At 40.7% G+C, this 16,582-nt stretch overlaps 1 protein-coding gene across 6 annotated transcripts in view; it reads right to left on the reverse strand.

Moving 5' to 3' along the window:
- Positions 1 to 16,582, reverse strand: part of TRAPPC9 (trafficking protein particle complex 9) — a 460,967-nt gene that overhangs the window by 182,988 nt on the left and 261,397 nt on the right. The window lies entirely within an intron of this gene.

A 16,582-nucleotide genomic window follows, 5' to 3' on the forward strand; every position in this document is an offset into this window, starting at 1 on the left:
CAGGAATTCTTCTCAGATTCACAGAATCTGTCATTCTACTAAAAAAATCAGCAGTCTAGATCTGCTGATGCATCACGGTTCACACCATGGCCATTAAAACTCGTTGCTGGAATGCTACTAAAAATTACCTCAATATAAACTTTTGATACATTATGTTTTCTGGTGTATTGTAAAATGTCCACTATGGACCTTATTCTGCCATGGCAGCATACAGCGTCACACTACTTAAGGAAAAACAGCGAAGGACGTTAAATATAGCAGCACTGATCAAAGGTTTAGCTTTGAAAAAAGGATCATAAAACTGAAATATGTCACCATTACTTCATTCTGATGGCCAGTCTAGGGCTCAYAGAGCAAACTCACAAAAGGAAATTGCACTTAACGCGCATGTAAATGTGGGGAATATCAGATGATCAATAGTTACTTGCTTGCTATTTTTCTGTCCGAAGATTCATAATACGGTAACAGTTGCAGCAAAGGAATCATTGCAAAGCTTCATAAACTTTCCCAAAAAATGGCAATCTGCGCTTATRAGCAGGAGCTCCAGATTGATGGCCATTCATCCTTAAATCCTCGCTTAATTCACAGAAGTCCCTGTCCTTTCTTYGCTGTAACACGACGGCGCTGGCTCAGAGCAGGATGCAGAAGCACACGAGGGACCCGCGCAGTTGCGAAGCTTAACAAACGATGCGGAAAAGGACTGACGAGCGGAGGGATGGATTTTGCTGACAATGGAAAATTGTTCAGAATAATCAAAATGAAAAGCTTCCTGCGAAAAATCGCAGCGTTGCGAAATCCATCTAAGTGATGGGGTGATAAAATGGCAGTTGAAATTCAGAGGAAGGCAGATAGGTCTTAAGTACAATGACAGGCTCTTAGTCAGTCATTACCAGTCGGGAAAGAGATGCTGGAGATACGGTAGACAGCTCTATGAAAATGGCATGAAATAGCAATGCTCAGCAGTCATTACGAGAGAAAACGGCATGTAACACATAATAAGGAATGGTATTGAGAGAATGAGAGAAAACATTCATTGCGACTATATAAAAATCTATGGTGCRCCCATATCTCAGATACTGCCGTCTCAAAGAGACAGCAGAAGAAAAACCACAGAGTGACAAAAAAGGATGAAACAGGGCAAGTCTAACGTATGAGAAAAAAAAACAGCATTTTGATTTCGCAGCCTGTGAAAGACAACCCAAGGAGGATCTGATACAGCTTTATAAAATCAAGAATTCTACGATGAACACGACTGGGGGGCGATTATTTCACAACTTCACGTAACACAACAACTGGGGCACGAGCGAAGTTCACCAGGGCCCTCTCCATTTTTTGGCAAAGGAGAATCTGACTTCTGATTTACTGCACGGTTACCGCACAGTAGTTCAAGTGCAATGGGATCCTTTTCCTTCCCTATTCAATTTACTGGGCTTCAGGATCACAGATATATTTTCCTGCTCTTGGGGAACCTCAGACGGTCACTTCTTCTTTCCCTATGGTATATTTAAGGATGGAAATATGGTTTATGATACCAAATTGTCTAATGCTTACAATCTGTTTCTGCATAAAGGGGATCATTTTTCCACACAATATTAAAGGAGAGAGATAACAAATAGCAAGGGCTGGATAAATAGTTTTCTCTCCCAATTTAATATCTACAGCATTTTACAATGAAGTAATTTTAACTGAAAGGAAAGTCTAAACGGTCATTCATCAGCAGAAAGAAATGCTGCTATTGCTCTCCCAGCCTAAGGGCTGAAGCCTGCTGGAGACCACCAGTGTTCCCGGCAAGTCAAAAATCATTAYTTGTTAATATAAATCAATACTGATGGTAACCAATCAATAATGCTAYTGATACCATTATTTACTGATATAAAATTCTGATGCTTTTCACTTGCTTTGTGACAACTCAGTTGCCAAGAAAATTTAAAAACTAGGAGATGTGCTTAATAACATGGATACTTTACACATCATTAACTTCTGTTGACACTTCATTTTGCCACTCTCTTCCTTTAATAATATTTTAATTACAGAGGCTGATTTTAAAGTATCATTTTTCAAATCTGAAAAGTACTGCTAATGCCTAGTAGGTCTGCAAACAATTTTCTAAGGAAAAAAAAAAAAACAAAAAACCATAGATTTGGAGTTCTGTTATTACCGTGACAGCTGAGCATAGATGCCGAAACAATCTGTAGGTAATTACTTCAGAAAGACGGCAATTAAAGGACAGTTACTTGGAGACCACTCAAAGTCCCATATTTTTTCCTTTTCTTTTTTGTAGTTAATTTGCAAATGCAGGGGGTTAAAAACTCAGGCTTTGTTAAAAGAAAAAAAAAAAAAGGCAAACAAGGCAAAAAAGATGCAAAAATTAGCCTGCATTTTAAAAGTCGCAAGCGACAGACAAAAGAGAAGCAGGTATCATGTATACATARAATAGGCAGTGTGGTTATGCTCCCCTTTTTCCTAAATGCCTTTAAAAAATGTCATTATCAATTGTAACAGTTTTTTTGGCATCTTAATGGAAACGTGTCTTCTGGAGGGATCTGAATGTCACGAGGAAATGCGGCGCTGGCCTGGCTGGAGGAGAAGACAGCCGAGGGCAGACAGCTAGGCAGGGAAACAAGGCAAGAAGCAAAGCGGTGGGCACTGCCTGGCCAGCTGGAAACAACCGGAGACAAAAGCCGAGTGTGTGAAATAGTCCGTTTCAAACTGCGAGAAGAGAAAAACTTTTTGAAGACAAGATCATGGAAATTATAAGAACGCAGAATGACAGGCAGGAGACTCCGAAGCACCCGAAAACCTAAAGCCCCTCATCTGAAGCCACCCATGACTCGAAAACGTCTTTGAAAGTCCTAGTTCATCACAAGAGAACTGCAATGAGGCTTTAAAAGAGGGAAATTAGAGATATTTAAGAGTCCCAAGAGTTTTCTAGGAATATAGTAAACGTATTTCCTATTCATAAAAATCACAAAACCATTCAAAACCTCCTGTACTGGTATGAAGGTATGATAAGAATAAGGTCAAAGGTTTGGGTGTGTTGTAAAAATCAACGTAACTGGTACTGTGGATAAGAAAAAGACCTTTTTGAAGTATACATTTTTCATTCCTGCAGCAACTCTGAGTAGAGCTTCCAACTTGAGCAGTCACCTGGGTTAACATAGTCACCCTACAGCTTCGGTGTTAATTTTATCAGCAGCCTTTAATAAGAGCACATCAGTCGAGGCGCGAGCTGCATCGCAACCGCTAGTACCTCCGGACCGCAGGGCTACAAGAAGAGGTGCTCACCTATACCAACACGAGCAAGGCAATGTCTCTCCAAAGAGTTACAACGCACCTAGAAGTCTATAATAAAATTGATGACTCCAAAAGGCTTTATACTACCGAAAGATTTTAAACCACAAGCCGTAAAGTTTTATGCGTGCATTTGATGGCAAAAGGTTAAAAATAGCTGCAAACTTTCATGGGTTTGTACTCTCATATGCAAAAGCAGCCAGCTGCGTAGGGACGGCTCTGAAGGATTTACTACCTAATATCTACCTCCTAACAAAAGGAGAAGAAGGTCTCCCATATGTGATTATCATAAGTAATGAACTAACAACATTTTAAAAGGAAAATAAAGAGGCTGTCAAATCACCCGCAGCTGCAGGTTATTCCAGAGCAGAGGCTGAGCTCGCACCAGGCTTGAGCTGGTGCGCAGCTAGGAGGATGCAGAAAAGCCGGGACGTAGAAGAAAAGGGACTTTGAACATCCACACAGAGCACAGGACTGTTTCCACAGGCCACAGCAACCAAATTGGACCTATTAATGAAAAAACCCTCAAAATCCACAAGATMGTTTGAAAAGCAGTCTAGTTTTCAGAACAATCAAGTTATAGCTTGCAGTCATTTCAGAGTCTATATTTATATGCCTCTTCTGAATTCCACAAAACTGCAATTTCAGGGAAAAAATGTGATGTTATCAATATGGTCTAAAGCAACTTCAACATCATAAGAATAAGCAAGTTTTTCCACGTATTATCAGTACAGGAGTTTGCAGCAGTACAACACAGTAGTAATTTAAATGTCAATTTGTCAATTAAGAAAAAATACTGAAGACATATTCCCTAAATTCAGGAAACATCATTCACTACATCAATGGCTATCTATGCCATCGTAACTTGGGACATAAAAGGCGAAATCCTTGCTGTCCCTAAACCAAAACCCATCTAAAATAGAAGCAGGGTTTCACCCCTGGGAAGATCATACTACACCATCGGACGACAGATATTTCCATACAAGGAGACATTCAACAGCAAAGAAGCTCTTGGAAACAAAGTGTCCAACAGTCAAAAAGAAATTAAAATTGTTTCATTTTAAGAAAAAAATTATTGTGCTTTATTTATATGGGAGACGGTGGACTGAAAGCTCAGCAGTGTTGGTTGCTGCACAAGTGCAAAGATGATAGAGCAAGAGGAACAGCAGAGTAAAGTTGAGTCCAAGCCTTCGGTAATGAAGAGGGTCTAATCAGCTCCCAGGGCCCACTTCAGCGCTTTTATTTTCTTAAGACTGCCAAAAAAGATGCCAGTTACAGCTAAATAAAACAGAACAAGATATGCTCTTGTGAAGTGCGAAATAAGTTGATCATACGTTGCCTTCAAACTGGTCACCAAAAAATTGTGATGGATTTTTCATTGCTTTGATTTCGGAGACAGAAAACTAAGCTGCATGCAAAAGCCATCAGGATGCTTCTGCTCAATCTCAGCCAACTCTACGAAGTTGGGAAACATAAGAAAGAGGTTATTTATTCAAAGAAGCACATAATGTATTAACAGGATACCTACGCTAAATGTATTACTTCTCCCCAGCAGCCTCAGTAGTGCAACCCCTAACTCGCCCCGTCCCGAACAGAATCGTGAAAATGTGAAATTAGACAACCCAGACCATAGCGTTTCCCAAATGTGGTCTGAAAAATAAAAACAGGATGTTCTATTTATTCCCAGAAGTAATCTGTCCTCACATGTTGGCAATTAAATATCAAAAATAAGAGGTATGGACACCAGTCGAGCTGTATGCCGGGGGCTGAGGAGCTGCACCAGCAACGGGCAGAGCCCCCAGCTTCTCCTTTTCCGAAGCAAGCAACGTACCCTTAAGGCTGCCCCGGCGCGGCTGCCGATTTTGAGCACCTCGCTTACAACTGGATCAGTAAGTTCCAAGTGGGGATGCATAAATAAGGTAGGCGGTTGACTTTAAAGGCAAGCGAGACAAAAATAGAAGGCTCTTTTTATAGCAAGAGAAGCCTTGGGGGAGATCTCACCACCTCTCTTCCCTGCTGAAGAATGCCATTTGCTTTTTAATTAAAGCTTTTTCGGTTTCTTTTTGCAGCCTAATTTTCACCGAACACCAGTGTGTCTGCGGGGATGAAAAATGCACACCGTGATGAATTTTAGATTCGGAAGGAGTCAGCTCTAGAAATAAAAAAGGCTTCCACACGCAGCCGAGATTTGAAGGTGAAGTGATTTAATGGCTGACTCGACTCATTATAATTATCATTATTCATGTTAGGGTGCCACCCAGAGGCTCTGCGTTCGGCACCATACTAATAATATACTTTCAATAATAAATCTGTTTGTTTGCACAACTCTGCCCGGATTTAAAGGAACAAGCAGCCCTTAGGCAAGAGGGAGAGCAGATGCGCGGGAAGTAGGCGGCAAACGAAGGGTCAGTAGACAGCGACCAACACAGCTTTGCTTGTCCGAAAAGGATGGTACAATAAGTCTTCAGTAATTCAGATAATATTTCAGTATTTTTTCATCCAGGGAAGACAATTTAGCTTAGTGTCGCAAGGAGAGAGACGGCACCGAGCGCGATGCCCCAAATCGTGCAGCACGGCACCCTCCGGAGCACAGCTGCACCGAGCTCCTGCACCATAATCTTAAGTGAAAATCTTCAGGCTTTTAATGCATTTTAGGTTCTTCCTTGCCAAGTGACTAAGCTAAACGTCCTCGGTAGCAAATTTTGCAAAATTCTCTGCTGACAGCTGCCAATAACRTTTCTTGTCCAAGGAAACCCACTCTCCACATAAGAAGTAACTCTCTAAATTAGTAATTGAAAATAATTACATACCAATTCTGTTTAGACACACGCAAATAAGCTATGTGCATTAGAGCAGTCCTATCGGGCACAGCTCAAAAACAGTGTTTTGAAGATGGGAAGGTATCAAGTTCCTGTTAAGGTATCAAGTTCCTGCTAGCAAGAAAGGGTTGTTAGGATCTCTCAAATCCTCCAGGTCAGACCCTCACTACGTCAGCCACAGGCATCATGAAATCTTTTCACCAGAATTTAGCAGCGATACAACTGACACGCAACCAAACTTTGTCAAATTGACAGAAATTTGATCCTAATTGCAACGGCAACAACAACRTAAAACAGTGACTCGCTGTGATGCTGTGGGATGCCCTTGGGTATTCCACCACCCTTCTTCTTTGGAGCCGTTATCCTTGGACCCTTCCAAAGGATACATACGTCTCCGCTGTAAGCAACACGAATCAAGGTGCTTTCACTTTTGCAGTTACCAGATCCTACTGCAGGAAACAAAAATGACTTCAGTTCTTTGGGTTTTGTTACTACTCATCGTTTGGCAAGGTTTTTTCACTCCACATTTGTGCAATCAGAAGGCTATCAAATACCAAAAATTTCTGTGAGGACATTTAACCAAACCATCCTCTATTTTTATTAAAGACATCTCTAACTGTTCTCAATTGCACAGCGCTGCTGGTTAAATAAAACATAACTGCAGCCATTAATTCCCAATCAGCCCTATAAGGATACAAGGTCAATTATTTCATCCTTCTAAATTAGAGGCTGGAAACGACATACCAAATAACTAAAAGCCTAACAACAGACAGGCTGTTTTCATTACACTTCATATCAATAACAGTTGTCAAAACGAAAAGAACGGAATTCAAGCTTCATTTGCTTCCTACAGCCCATTAGTAAAAGTGTAAGTCTCTGTTTTGATAGGCAAGGGAAGCCTTTATAGTCTCACAAATGTAAAAATAAAAGATCTAATTTACTCACTCATCTGCAATGGAGGATACAGCTTGACAAGTTTATATGCCTGAGCATCCCCCCTCCCCAATTAAAATGGTGAGGACGGACGATCACGGCAATGCGGGTGTGCCACAGACGGCAGCCTGGCGAGACTGTCACGAAAATTAGATCTTGAACCAGAAGAAGACTTCTGCTCCATCTCCCTTCCCCAAAAGAGAAGCTTGTTATACCTAATCATTCCTGAGACGCCTCTGTCTAGTCCCATCTCCAAAACCACCACAGCCTCCCTTGACAATATCTTCCATAATTTTGCTATCCTTACTATTGTTTTTCAAATAGTCTGTAAAAATCTCTTTTTCTGCAACTTGTATTTCAAAAACTTCTATTAAACAGAAACACAAATAATCAGTTATTTAGGCCTTGCTCTTCCTTTTTACAGCAGCCTTTCACATACTGGAGGTCCCTTATGGTCCTACTAGTCTTCTATCAGGTTAAATAACACCAATTCTTCCATCCTCCCCTCACAGATCATGCTGTGTAGATGTCTAATTATAACCATGACCATACCCTGAATTCTCTATAATTAGTCTGCATCCTCCTGGAAAGACACACCTGAGAATTAACCAAGCACTCCTGCCTAAACTTAGCAATTCGTCCTTGTTCCTATAGAAATTCTTATTCTTTGTAGTCCAGTTCTTCAGAAATTTTTGAATTTTAATTCCGTACTCATACACACTCGCAGCCCATCCCAGCTTGTTTCCATCTGCAAATTTGACAAGTGTCTTCTATTCCACTGCCCAAGCTGGTAATGAAAATACGCACCAGAACAAGTCTTTGCAGAGCTCCGTCCGACCCATCTTTCCAGTCCTACAATGAACCATTCGTCACAGTTTTGTGAAAATGGTTTTCCAATGAGTTTTACATTCACTGTACAGTAATTTAGCTAAACCATATTTCTTTAGCTTCATGTGATGTGAAATGTCAAAAACCTTACTAAACTGAAAAAAGTACATCATCTACTGATTCTTCACTCTCCATAAGGCTTGACTCTTTCTCATGAAAGGCGATTAGATCTATGTGACACTGTTTCTTTTTGCCTACTTCCTGCTCATTTCTCTTTACCACCTGGTTTGAGGGCATTAACACCTTCAATTTTTTCTTAAGCTCAAAAGGAGAACAGTGTTTCCCCTCTGTAGATTAGTCCTGACTGATGAGGTGGACACGCCAAGACATCAGACCCTGTATCACTATCGGTTTGCAAAATGGCATGCATACAAAATCAGTAGAAGTGCCAAACAGCAATACCACCCCGAATATTGAGCTGTTCGAAATGACACCCTTAGTATTCTTTACAACCCGATCGTGGTAAATAGGCTGTCGCTTGAGCAGGGGGTTGGACTAGATGATCTCCAGAGGTGCCTTCCAACCTCAACCATCCTGTGATTCTGTGACCATTTTTTTAAAGTACGAGCACAGTGTTTATCCTCGGTGGACTTCAGGCTTACGTCTGCCTCCGTGCAGCGCACGATGGCTCTGCTAGATGAGACTCTTTTAGAAAGAGAGTAACAAATGGCTGTGTAGTAATATTGGTATTTCTGTGAGTCAATGTTTCTCGTCTGCCGCTGACGGCAGATCAAATCCGCTGAGTGTACAATTAGCAGCCTACTTTCCCAATTACGTACCCTCACAAAAGCTCAAGCTGACACGTAGTAAAGAATGAGCAGGATACACCATATCTCAACCAAGCACTACATAAAAAGAGAGATTTATATTTCCTAAACAAACAACAAAAAAATGCAGCTACCTCATATAAAAGCAAATATGCACCAGGAGAGCGGCTAAGCATTCTTCAAAGATTATTTCTTTTTAATCCCAGGAGCAACCAGCCATATCTTAACCAGCTTCTTAGTCACAAGCACCAAATACCTTTTAGCTGGTTGGTTTGAAAAAGAAAATCTAAGAGCCTGAGAAGCAGGAGTATAGCAAACAGGTAACCACATCCTAGTCTGAAAACTGGGATTCCTCAGGCCCCACTGYAGGAAAAAAAACGGAGTGAAGCTCTATACGCACCATGGAACAGAATTTGCATAAGAAATTAAACAGAAATTGGGAACGTAACAGCAGAATTATTTTAAAAATTTCTTCTTACTGCCTGTAATGCCATCTTCTCTATGAGCAGAGCTCTTAGAAAGGGCAGTGTCTCCTTCCTGAGAGAGAAGTTCAGATGAAAAGTGAGCAGRAAAAAAAGAAAATCTTTTGCCCAGCTTTTGCAAAACACAATTCACACTTTTGAATGAACAGCAACTCTGATAGTTCTGCATCACAAACACTGGTCTCCTATAATAAAGCCCACTCAGTGGGGCTTGCAAAGCCAGGAGGAAAGGAAACTATCTGTGAGTGAATATSGAGAAGGTTGCCATGGATGCCCACCTTCCTTGGTGGAGAGTTTCTGATGGACGGCTATTTGGCGCCATGCGTTCCCGCTGCAGGTTCAGCTCAGAGGAAGCCTGCGAGAAGCAGTGTCGGCCCCCAGTTTTATTTTTTCCATACTTACTCCGGAGTGTTAACAACAGGTTCCTCAAAGACCAACAGAAGTAGGAATCTTCTAACCACCTGCTCCTTGCACAAGCACAAATTTACACAATTTCAAGCAAAATGCCAGGAAGATCTCTACATTTCACTGTAGAAAATGCCAGATACACTGGTTGGACTCTCAGAGGTTAAAACTTCATCACCAAAACTTGCCACTTTTGATAAAAGGTTTCAAAGGTCAACCAACACGATACCTTTTTAGATGCACATCTTTCTACTCCCCATTCTTCCTTTCAGTCAAAGCTAAAATCACAACACAGTAGAACTAACCTCTTCGTTAGCTTAATATACTGCAAGGACATGAAAACAGTAACAACAATTCCTGCTTGAATTAGCAAGAAATTCAAAGAAAAGGGAATCCTTGAATTTTAAAACTTAAATACTTGCTTTGGACAGCCCATGGTACTGATCTCATGACCTCATTGCGGGTAGGTTGGAAGAAAGATGTTACCAATAAACACTCATATTTTTCCATGAAATGTTTTGTGATGAAGGAAAGCAGGCCCACAGAAAATAAATGATATCCCATCTGTTAAAAAACATACGGTTATTATCCTACTGTAACAAATCTTGTTCAGATCCAAAAAAATTATACACTTTAGTACTTCTCCCTGTGCTATAAAAATTAGTTCCAGGGGAAAAACAACTGACACAAAGTAATTTTATAACAGTTTGACATTTATAAAAAATTAATGTTTCTACTAATTGATTGGCTGGGAGAAAATATGGTGACAATCCAGCTAAGTCAGAGCCTGATGAAAACGCTTGCAGAGAAAAAAGGCAAAACTCCCTTTGCATCTGGCTCAGACCTGCTCACGTGTACCTATTTTCGCAATAAAACAGGGTTTATTCAATCACACTGGCTCCACATTCATCTGTCCTCCTCTTCATTTTTTTTTAAATCTTTGTATTATTTCAACCAAATTTCAAAAAAATGAGTAGAGGTCTTAAAAGTATAATGTTCTGACAGAGGCTTCTTGAAAAATGAATGCCTCAGCAGAGAAACTCCCATCAATTCTCGCACTAAGCTAAAGGCAAGAAGAAAGCAGGCATCATCTATCTCCTAAATCCAACACTCTTTATGCTGTTAGAAAGAACAAGATTTGTTTTAGTTTTCAGCCATCTCCCTCCTTCCCAACCCACCAAGAAAAAGAAAAAAAATCAATCATCTCCCTACAACTCTGAAATATCACCTCCTGTCCCTCGGTAAAATCTTGTTGACACGTTTCCAAAAAATTTTGCAATGTTAACATGAAAAGGTAAAAAGTTAAAAATATCTCTCAGCTCTTTTATTTTGTATTTTTTAATTTAAGATCATCRAGCTCCATAGCAAACCACGTTTCTTCGCTCATCACGACTGTGGTGATGGTGAATGAATGATAAAACTGTACATGATGAAGAAGTGGGGTTGGAGTTTGCAGTAGACAGGAGAGGGATAGACTACTGAGCCGAGATGTATAGCAAGGTTGCTGGAGGGTGCAGGCAGGGGAAAGATCATCCCTTTATCTTTTCTGTTCTCCCCTTTCYTTCATGCCTGAGGAAGGAGAAAGAGCTAAACACCCCTCTGATCCACACCAGAATAGTCCACGGGGGTGAATGACAGCAGGGGACAAATGCCAACTTGAGAGGGGAAACCAGCTAGTCAAAAAAATTGGCTTACACATTTCTACAGAGTGTCGCTGTAAGATAAAGCAAATATAACGTTACGCGATTCCAACGAAAAGGTGTTCAGGGCTTTTGGCTTTGTTTCCTGATGTTTCCGAAACTGAAACGGGAACGATCAGAGTCTGTTTAAATCTGAAACACTGCCTAAAAGGCCAGCTTATAGGCCGTGGGAACTTTCGCAAAACTTAGGTTTCACTCTTTCGCTCACTGCTCAGCTGAAACAGAAAAGGAATCTGCTGAAAAACCAAAAGGAAAAAAAAACACTTCCTGCGTAATTTCAAAACTTACCAGCCACATAATAAATATTATTCTAAATCTATGTTGGAGCTTCCTCCTCATAACCAGCAGAGAAACTAGAGGCAAGATGTGTGACTTGAAACTTCTCCTCTGCTGGCTTCCAGCCAGCAACCTCCCTCTGTGCTGAAATTAGCCCTAACTAGACACTTTCTCTTAGTTATCAATGATACTTCTTGTACATTCATTTGGGAGGGTTTTTTTTAAGTATATATCATCAATGCATGTCAACGCAGCTATAATTTTCCCCTCTGCTTTAATTTTTTTTAAAGATCTAATTGGCAAGGTAGCATTTGTTTTGCATTCCATCACGACAAAAATCCCATTTATTTAGGCCCATATTGCAATGAAACTATGATAAATAGTTCGAAATAAATTCACTTAACCAAGCTATTTCATTAAATCAGTGCAATTTGGAGATTTATAAAGCAATCTTGGAGAAACCGCTGCAAGTGCTCATTATAGCAGCAGTCTACAACAAGCAGGCTCACAGTCCGGAGCTTCAGAGCAAAGTCACCTATTTGCCAATATTCCGCTTGCATCTGGGATGGAAACCTTGCACAACGTTTTATCGAGAACTTCACGTCCACTGTGATAGATGGTGACCTTTGTGCCAATGTATAAGAGATACCATGTGCAGACCAGAGGTTTCTTCCCTCAACATCCTCCACTAGGTTAATGATAATATTTTGATACGTGCTAAACACAAAGTACCCATCTACAGCATCCCATTATATTTCACATTCCCAGCTCCAAACTCGTTTCCACCTTATGGCAGATCCCCAACACTCAACATTTCCTGTTTTCCTGTTTTTTCTGCCAGAGGGAATTCACGATGATAACGAACACTTGGGAAACAAAATCACAGACAATGCACTCTCTCATTCTATACAATTTGATCAACAAATGCCAGCTTCAAAGTCACTGGTTCAGCAGCCTGCAGATTTCTAAAGGATTATTCCAAGGGAGACGATGTGGGTACGTTACAAGCTCTTAGGCTTTATACAATATGCACCAACACTGTTAGGCTGCAGAAGGCTGCCACCGTACATTTCATCATAATTAAAGTATTGGTACAAATTCACCCTGCGGAAAAGGGGTTGAAATTGTACTCTCTTCTTACAGTTCTTGTGAAAATTGAATTTTAAATGAGAACGGAAATATGGCTTTCTCTAAGTTGTCTCACACCCAGCACACAAACGACACCATTTGCGACAGGTCTGCGTGGCAGGACACTGATTCCGCACCGAGACTCCTCTGGGCCTTTTCAGGGTATTTGGATTTTATTACAAGTGTTAAGAATGGAATTTTTTCATGCTGAAAATATGATTCCCTTATCTCATCCCTCTGTGAGTCAGACAACTCGGGACACGCAACCCCGACGACACTCTGCACCAAAGCCTTTTTCTGTGCTTTGCAAACTCCGCAACGTGTATGCAGGTTCTCCTCCACCTTTCAGCTACTCTTGCATGCAACACTGCTTTCCCGCTGACGCCCTGCGGCAACGGAGACGACTTCTTCTGCAATTACTGTTCTTCCAATAGCGGTTGTATCTGATTGTTACTTTAAAGCTGGGGCACTCGCAGCCACCCTCTTGTGCCTTATCTACTCTGTTTTGGGTCTCCAGATCTCCATCTAGCATGGGAATCCCCCGGCAACACTGGTCACTTCTACAACTACCCATTGCTGTTGCTACCAGGACCTTGCACGTGGTGGCTGCTAACCTTCTTCACGTTTGAGCAAAAACTCCGAAGAGAGAACTGTTCCCTTTGTCAACGTCTTCAAGCTGCCGTTCGAGCTACACGTAACGCTGTTTAAAACGCAGCCAGTTTTATAAAGGTTTCAAATAATATTTCGCCAACTTTTGGAGGGTACAGAATCACTACTAACGGACCGGAATAGAATCGTTATTTGACCCCAAAATAAAGCCATCGCTTTATACGTCGCATGGCATGGTCACAATGGTATTGCAAGCAGCAAGACAAGGTGACTACCTGGAAATAGAGCATTGTGCCCCAAACCAGGAATTTATCTGAAACAGAGTTCAAGCACAACTAGATGGGAGAGAACGAAGGGAACGGGCTRGAGCTAGTCGTGCTGTCTTCTCCAAGGGCCCTTTCCTGCAGAATGTTTCCCTGCTTTCAACTCTTTCCTCCAAGTGGCAACAGCCTCAGCCCCTTCCCGTCCTCTCTGTCTAGGTGCCYTCACCCTTGTTGAAGGGACCTCCACCGCACCTCTCCCCGACCGGGCACGAGAGTCCGTTGGCTTTCTTAACAGGCGGCCAGAAGTCAAAAGACTCCGTATCTGCATCATTTTATACTCTGCTTCTAATAATCTTTTTAAAAATGGAATTTCTTGGGAATCTGATAAATTCATTTTTGCTTTTCTTACTCTCCTGTACCCACACGATGAACTGCAACAAATACAGTAGCCCACTCATTCAACCAGAATTAGTGGAAAGTTAAATTTAAAGTATTTAACGAGCGGGGGAAATGTGCAGTTAACCGACACTTCCAAAACAAGGCTCACTGATACTAAATTAGAATATACAATCAAAAGCAGTGAAAAATAAAAATACTTAGACTCCCTGAATAACCACAGTGCTAAGTTATAGTTATAACTTCATTAAGTCTTCAGAGCAGATGCTTAGAAAAGTCTCGCCTTAACAAAATTTTGGAGAGAAGACATTGAGAAGAAAGTAAATATATTTTAAATTATTTTTGGTAATGGATGATAYCTTACCCAAACTTCTTTTCCAATTTCATACTGTAAGGAATATTTTAAATTTCTATTCTTATGTCCGACCCTATGCATTATGATTTTGTAAAAAAAGACCTGCAAAATTATTTTTTGGAAAATTCCTAAAAGTAAAAACATGCATAATATTTCATTTAAAGAGAACAGTTGTTAAAACACTGATAACTATTATTAAGGGAAAAAAATGTGCTCAGAAAAAATCTCATTCAGATTAAATGCTTGCTAATCAATTTAATTTGTATTTTCAAAACCACTTGTGCCAGCCAGATGTACCGCCAAATTGGAATAAAAAGTCAGTTAAAATCAAATGGATTTTTACAATCAACAGCGAGGAAAATTAGTCCTTCCAAAACATATTATTGCCCATGCTGTTCCAAAATGTATAAATATTCCCAATAACTTCCCACGTTATTCTATCACTACAGGTTTTTAACTCATGAAACTGTAATGCCCAGCTGAAAGGGGCCGTTAAGGAGAAAAGTATCCGCACAAGAAAACAAGTTTTCCATAATCTCGCCAGCAGGCAAATAACACAGCTCCTAAAATTAAGGATGACCTGACGTAGCTGAACTAAAAATCAGATCACTGCTCGTTTTGCAGAGCATTTGGCTTCCCGGATTGCTTTCCCCACCCAGAGCACGCAGATCCCACCAGCCCAAGCGCAGCGCTGCTCTCCTCGCTAGGGCAGGGATGCCTTTTGCAGGCATCACTCGGAGTTGAAAATCGAACATCGTCGGCTTCCGCAGATTTGAAATTTTCTGCTGAAACAGCAACTGTTGCGTTCCTATTATGCTGAAGGAAATACCTGGCAAACTCGCCGCATAAACGCTCTTGGCTTTGCACCCAGCAAGTTCTCGTGCATCGTACTGTTGGTCAAACATTGGCATACAAGAAACACCACACATTAAATTGCATTAAAAAAGTTGAGCTTTGGGGCTTCCAAACTTAATTTGCTGTAATTCATCACAGGGAGAAAATTGGGAGCAGCTGCTCTAAGTGCTTTTTTTTTTTTTCCCCCCTCCTCCCCCATTTGGGAGCAGCTTGCAGGCCATAAGCATAATATCGTTTGGGAAACCAAAACTAGCTACTGCATCTCTCTCACATTTTATTTTAGCAAATACGATGAGATTTTATTACAAACAAAAAAGTACAGCATTAATGCCAAATGGTCAGAACTAGCGACAAAGGTTTTCAGAAACTTCTAAAGTTTGTTTCAAGCTCATTTCCTTTATTATTTACTTGTTGAATTTAATCTGAAATGCAAGACTGATTTTTACTTTATTCACTGCTTTGCAAGGATCTTAAGACGACATAAACCAACCTTTTCTCTTCCCGTGATTTACGAAATCCACCAACTAAGCAGAATCAGCATTTGTGATTTTTCCTATTTTCTGTATCACCTGAGATATCACTGTGCTTTAAAGCATCCAATTCAGTCTTCTTTTCCTCACATTCAAACATGACATATTGTTTTTCATGTGACTTTCCCTTTCTTTTCCACATTTCTTTTTTTTTGAAGCTTTTTTACACTGTATTTTGAGATTAAGGCTGCACTAAGAGCAGCTGGTTTTCCTAGCAGCCTCTGCCATCGGAGGGGACTGCAAACGCTTTCACCTCAGGGTAATCTGGGAAAGGGAATTCAAGAYACACAAAATAATTTTCAGGGACACAGGTCAGCAAAAATGTCAAAATAATGAATGTCCGAGTAAATAAGTTGGAGAGCGGGAGAAGAAGAAAGAGCGGATACTTAATTATGGATTGTAACRACACATTACATTTCCCTCTGATGGGAAGTGATACGATTTGTTCTCCGCGGCTGATGGATGCCACCAATTTTGGTTCAGCTTCACTTTGCTCAAGGGCTCGGAGAAAATTTCAGCAACAAAAACCACGGCAATAATGTCATTATGGCCCTCCTTTACCTCTGTGTTGGAAAAYCACTGGGGAATATAATAAAATTCAGCAAAGAGGAGGCACGAAGGGTACTGCAGGTGACCTGAAGATCATCATCCGAGAAGCAGAAGCTTATTGAAAAACATTGTATTAACAGCATTTGCAGCACATGYGCTATTTAGATAAGCTCACTTTATTTAAGATTTGATTATAACCTCTAATCATTATGCAACACAAGTATTCAGCAGAAGAATTTGCAAGCTAATTTAGTGGCTTTATTAGTTGGATCACATTAGTTTGTTCRCTCACAGGTTCACAGTTCGGGCGGGGGGGGGAGTCTTTATTTCATGGTG

Source organism: Apteryx rowi, unplaced genomic scaffold, assembly GCF_003343035.1.
Source record: "Apteryx rowi isolate R43461 unplaced genomic scaffold, aptRow1 scaffold_148, whole genome shotgun sequence".
Lineage (NCBI taxonomy): Eukaryota > Metazoa > Chordata > Aves > Apterygiformes > Apterygidae > Apteryx > Apteryx rowi.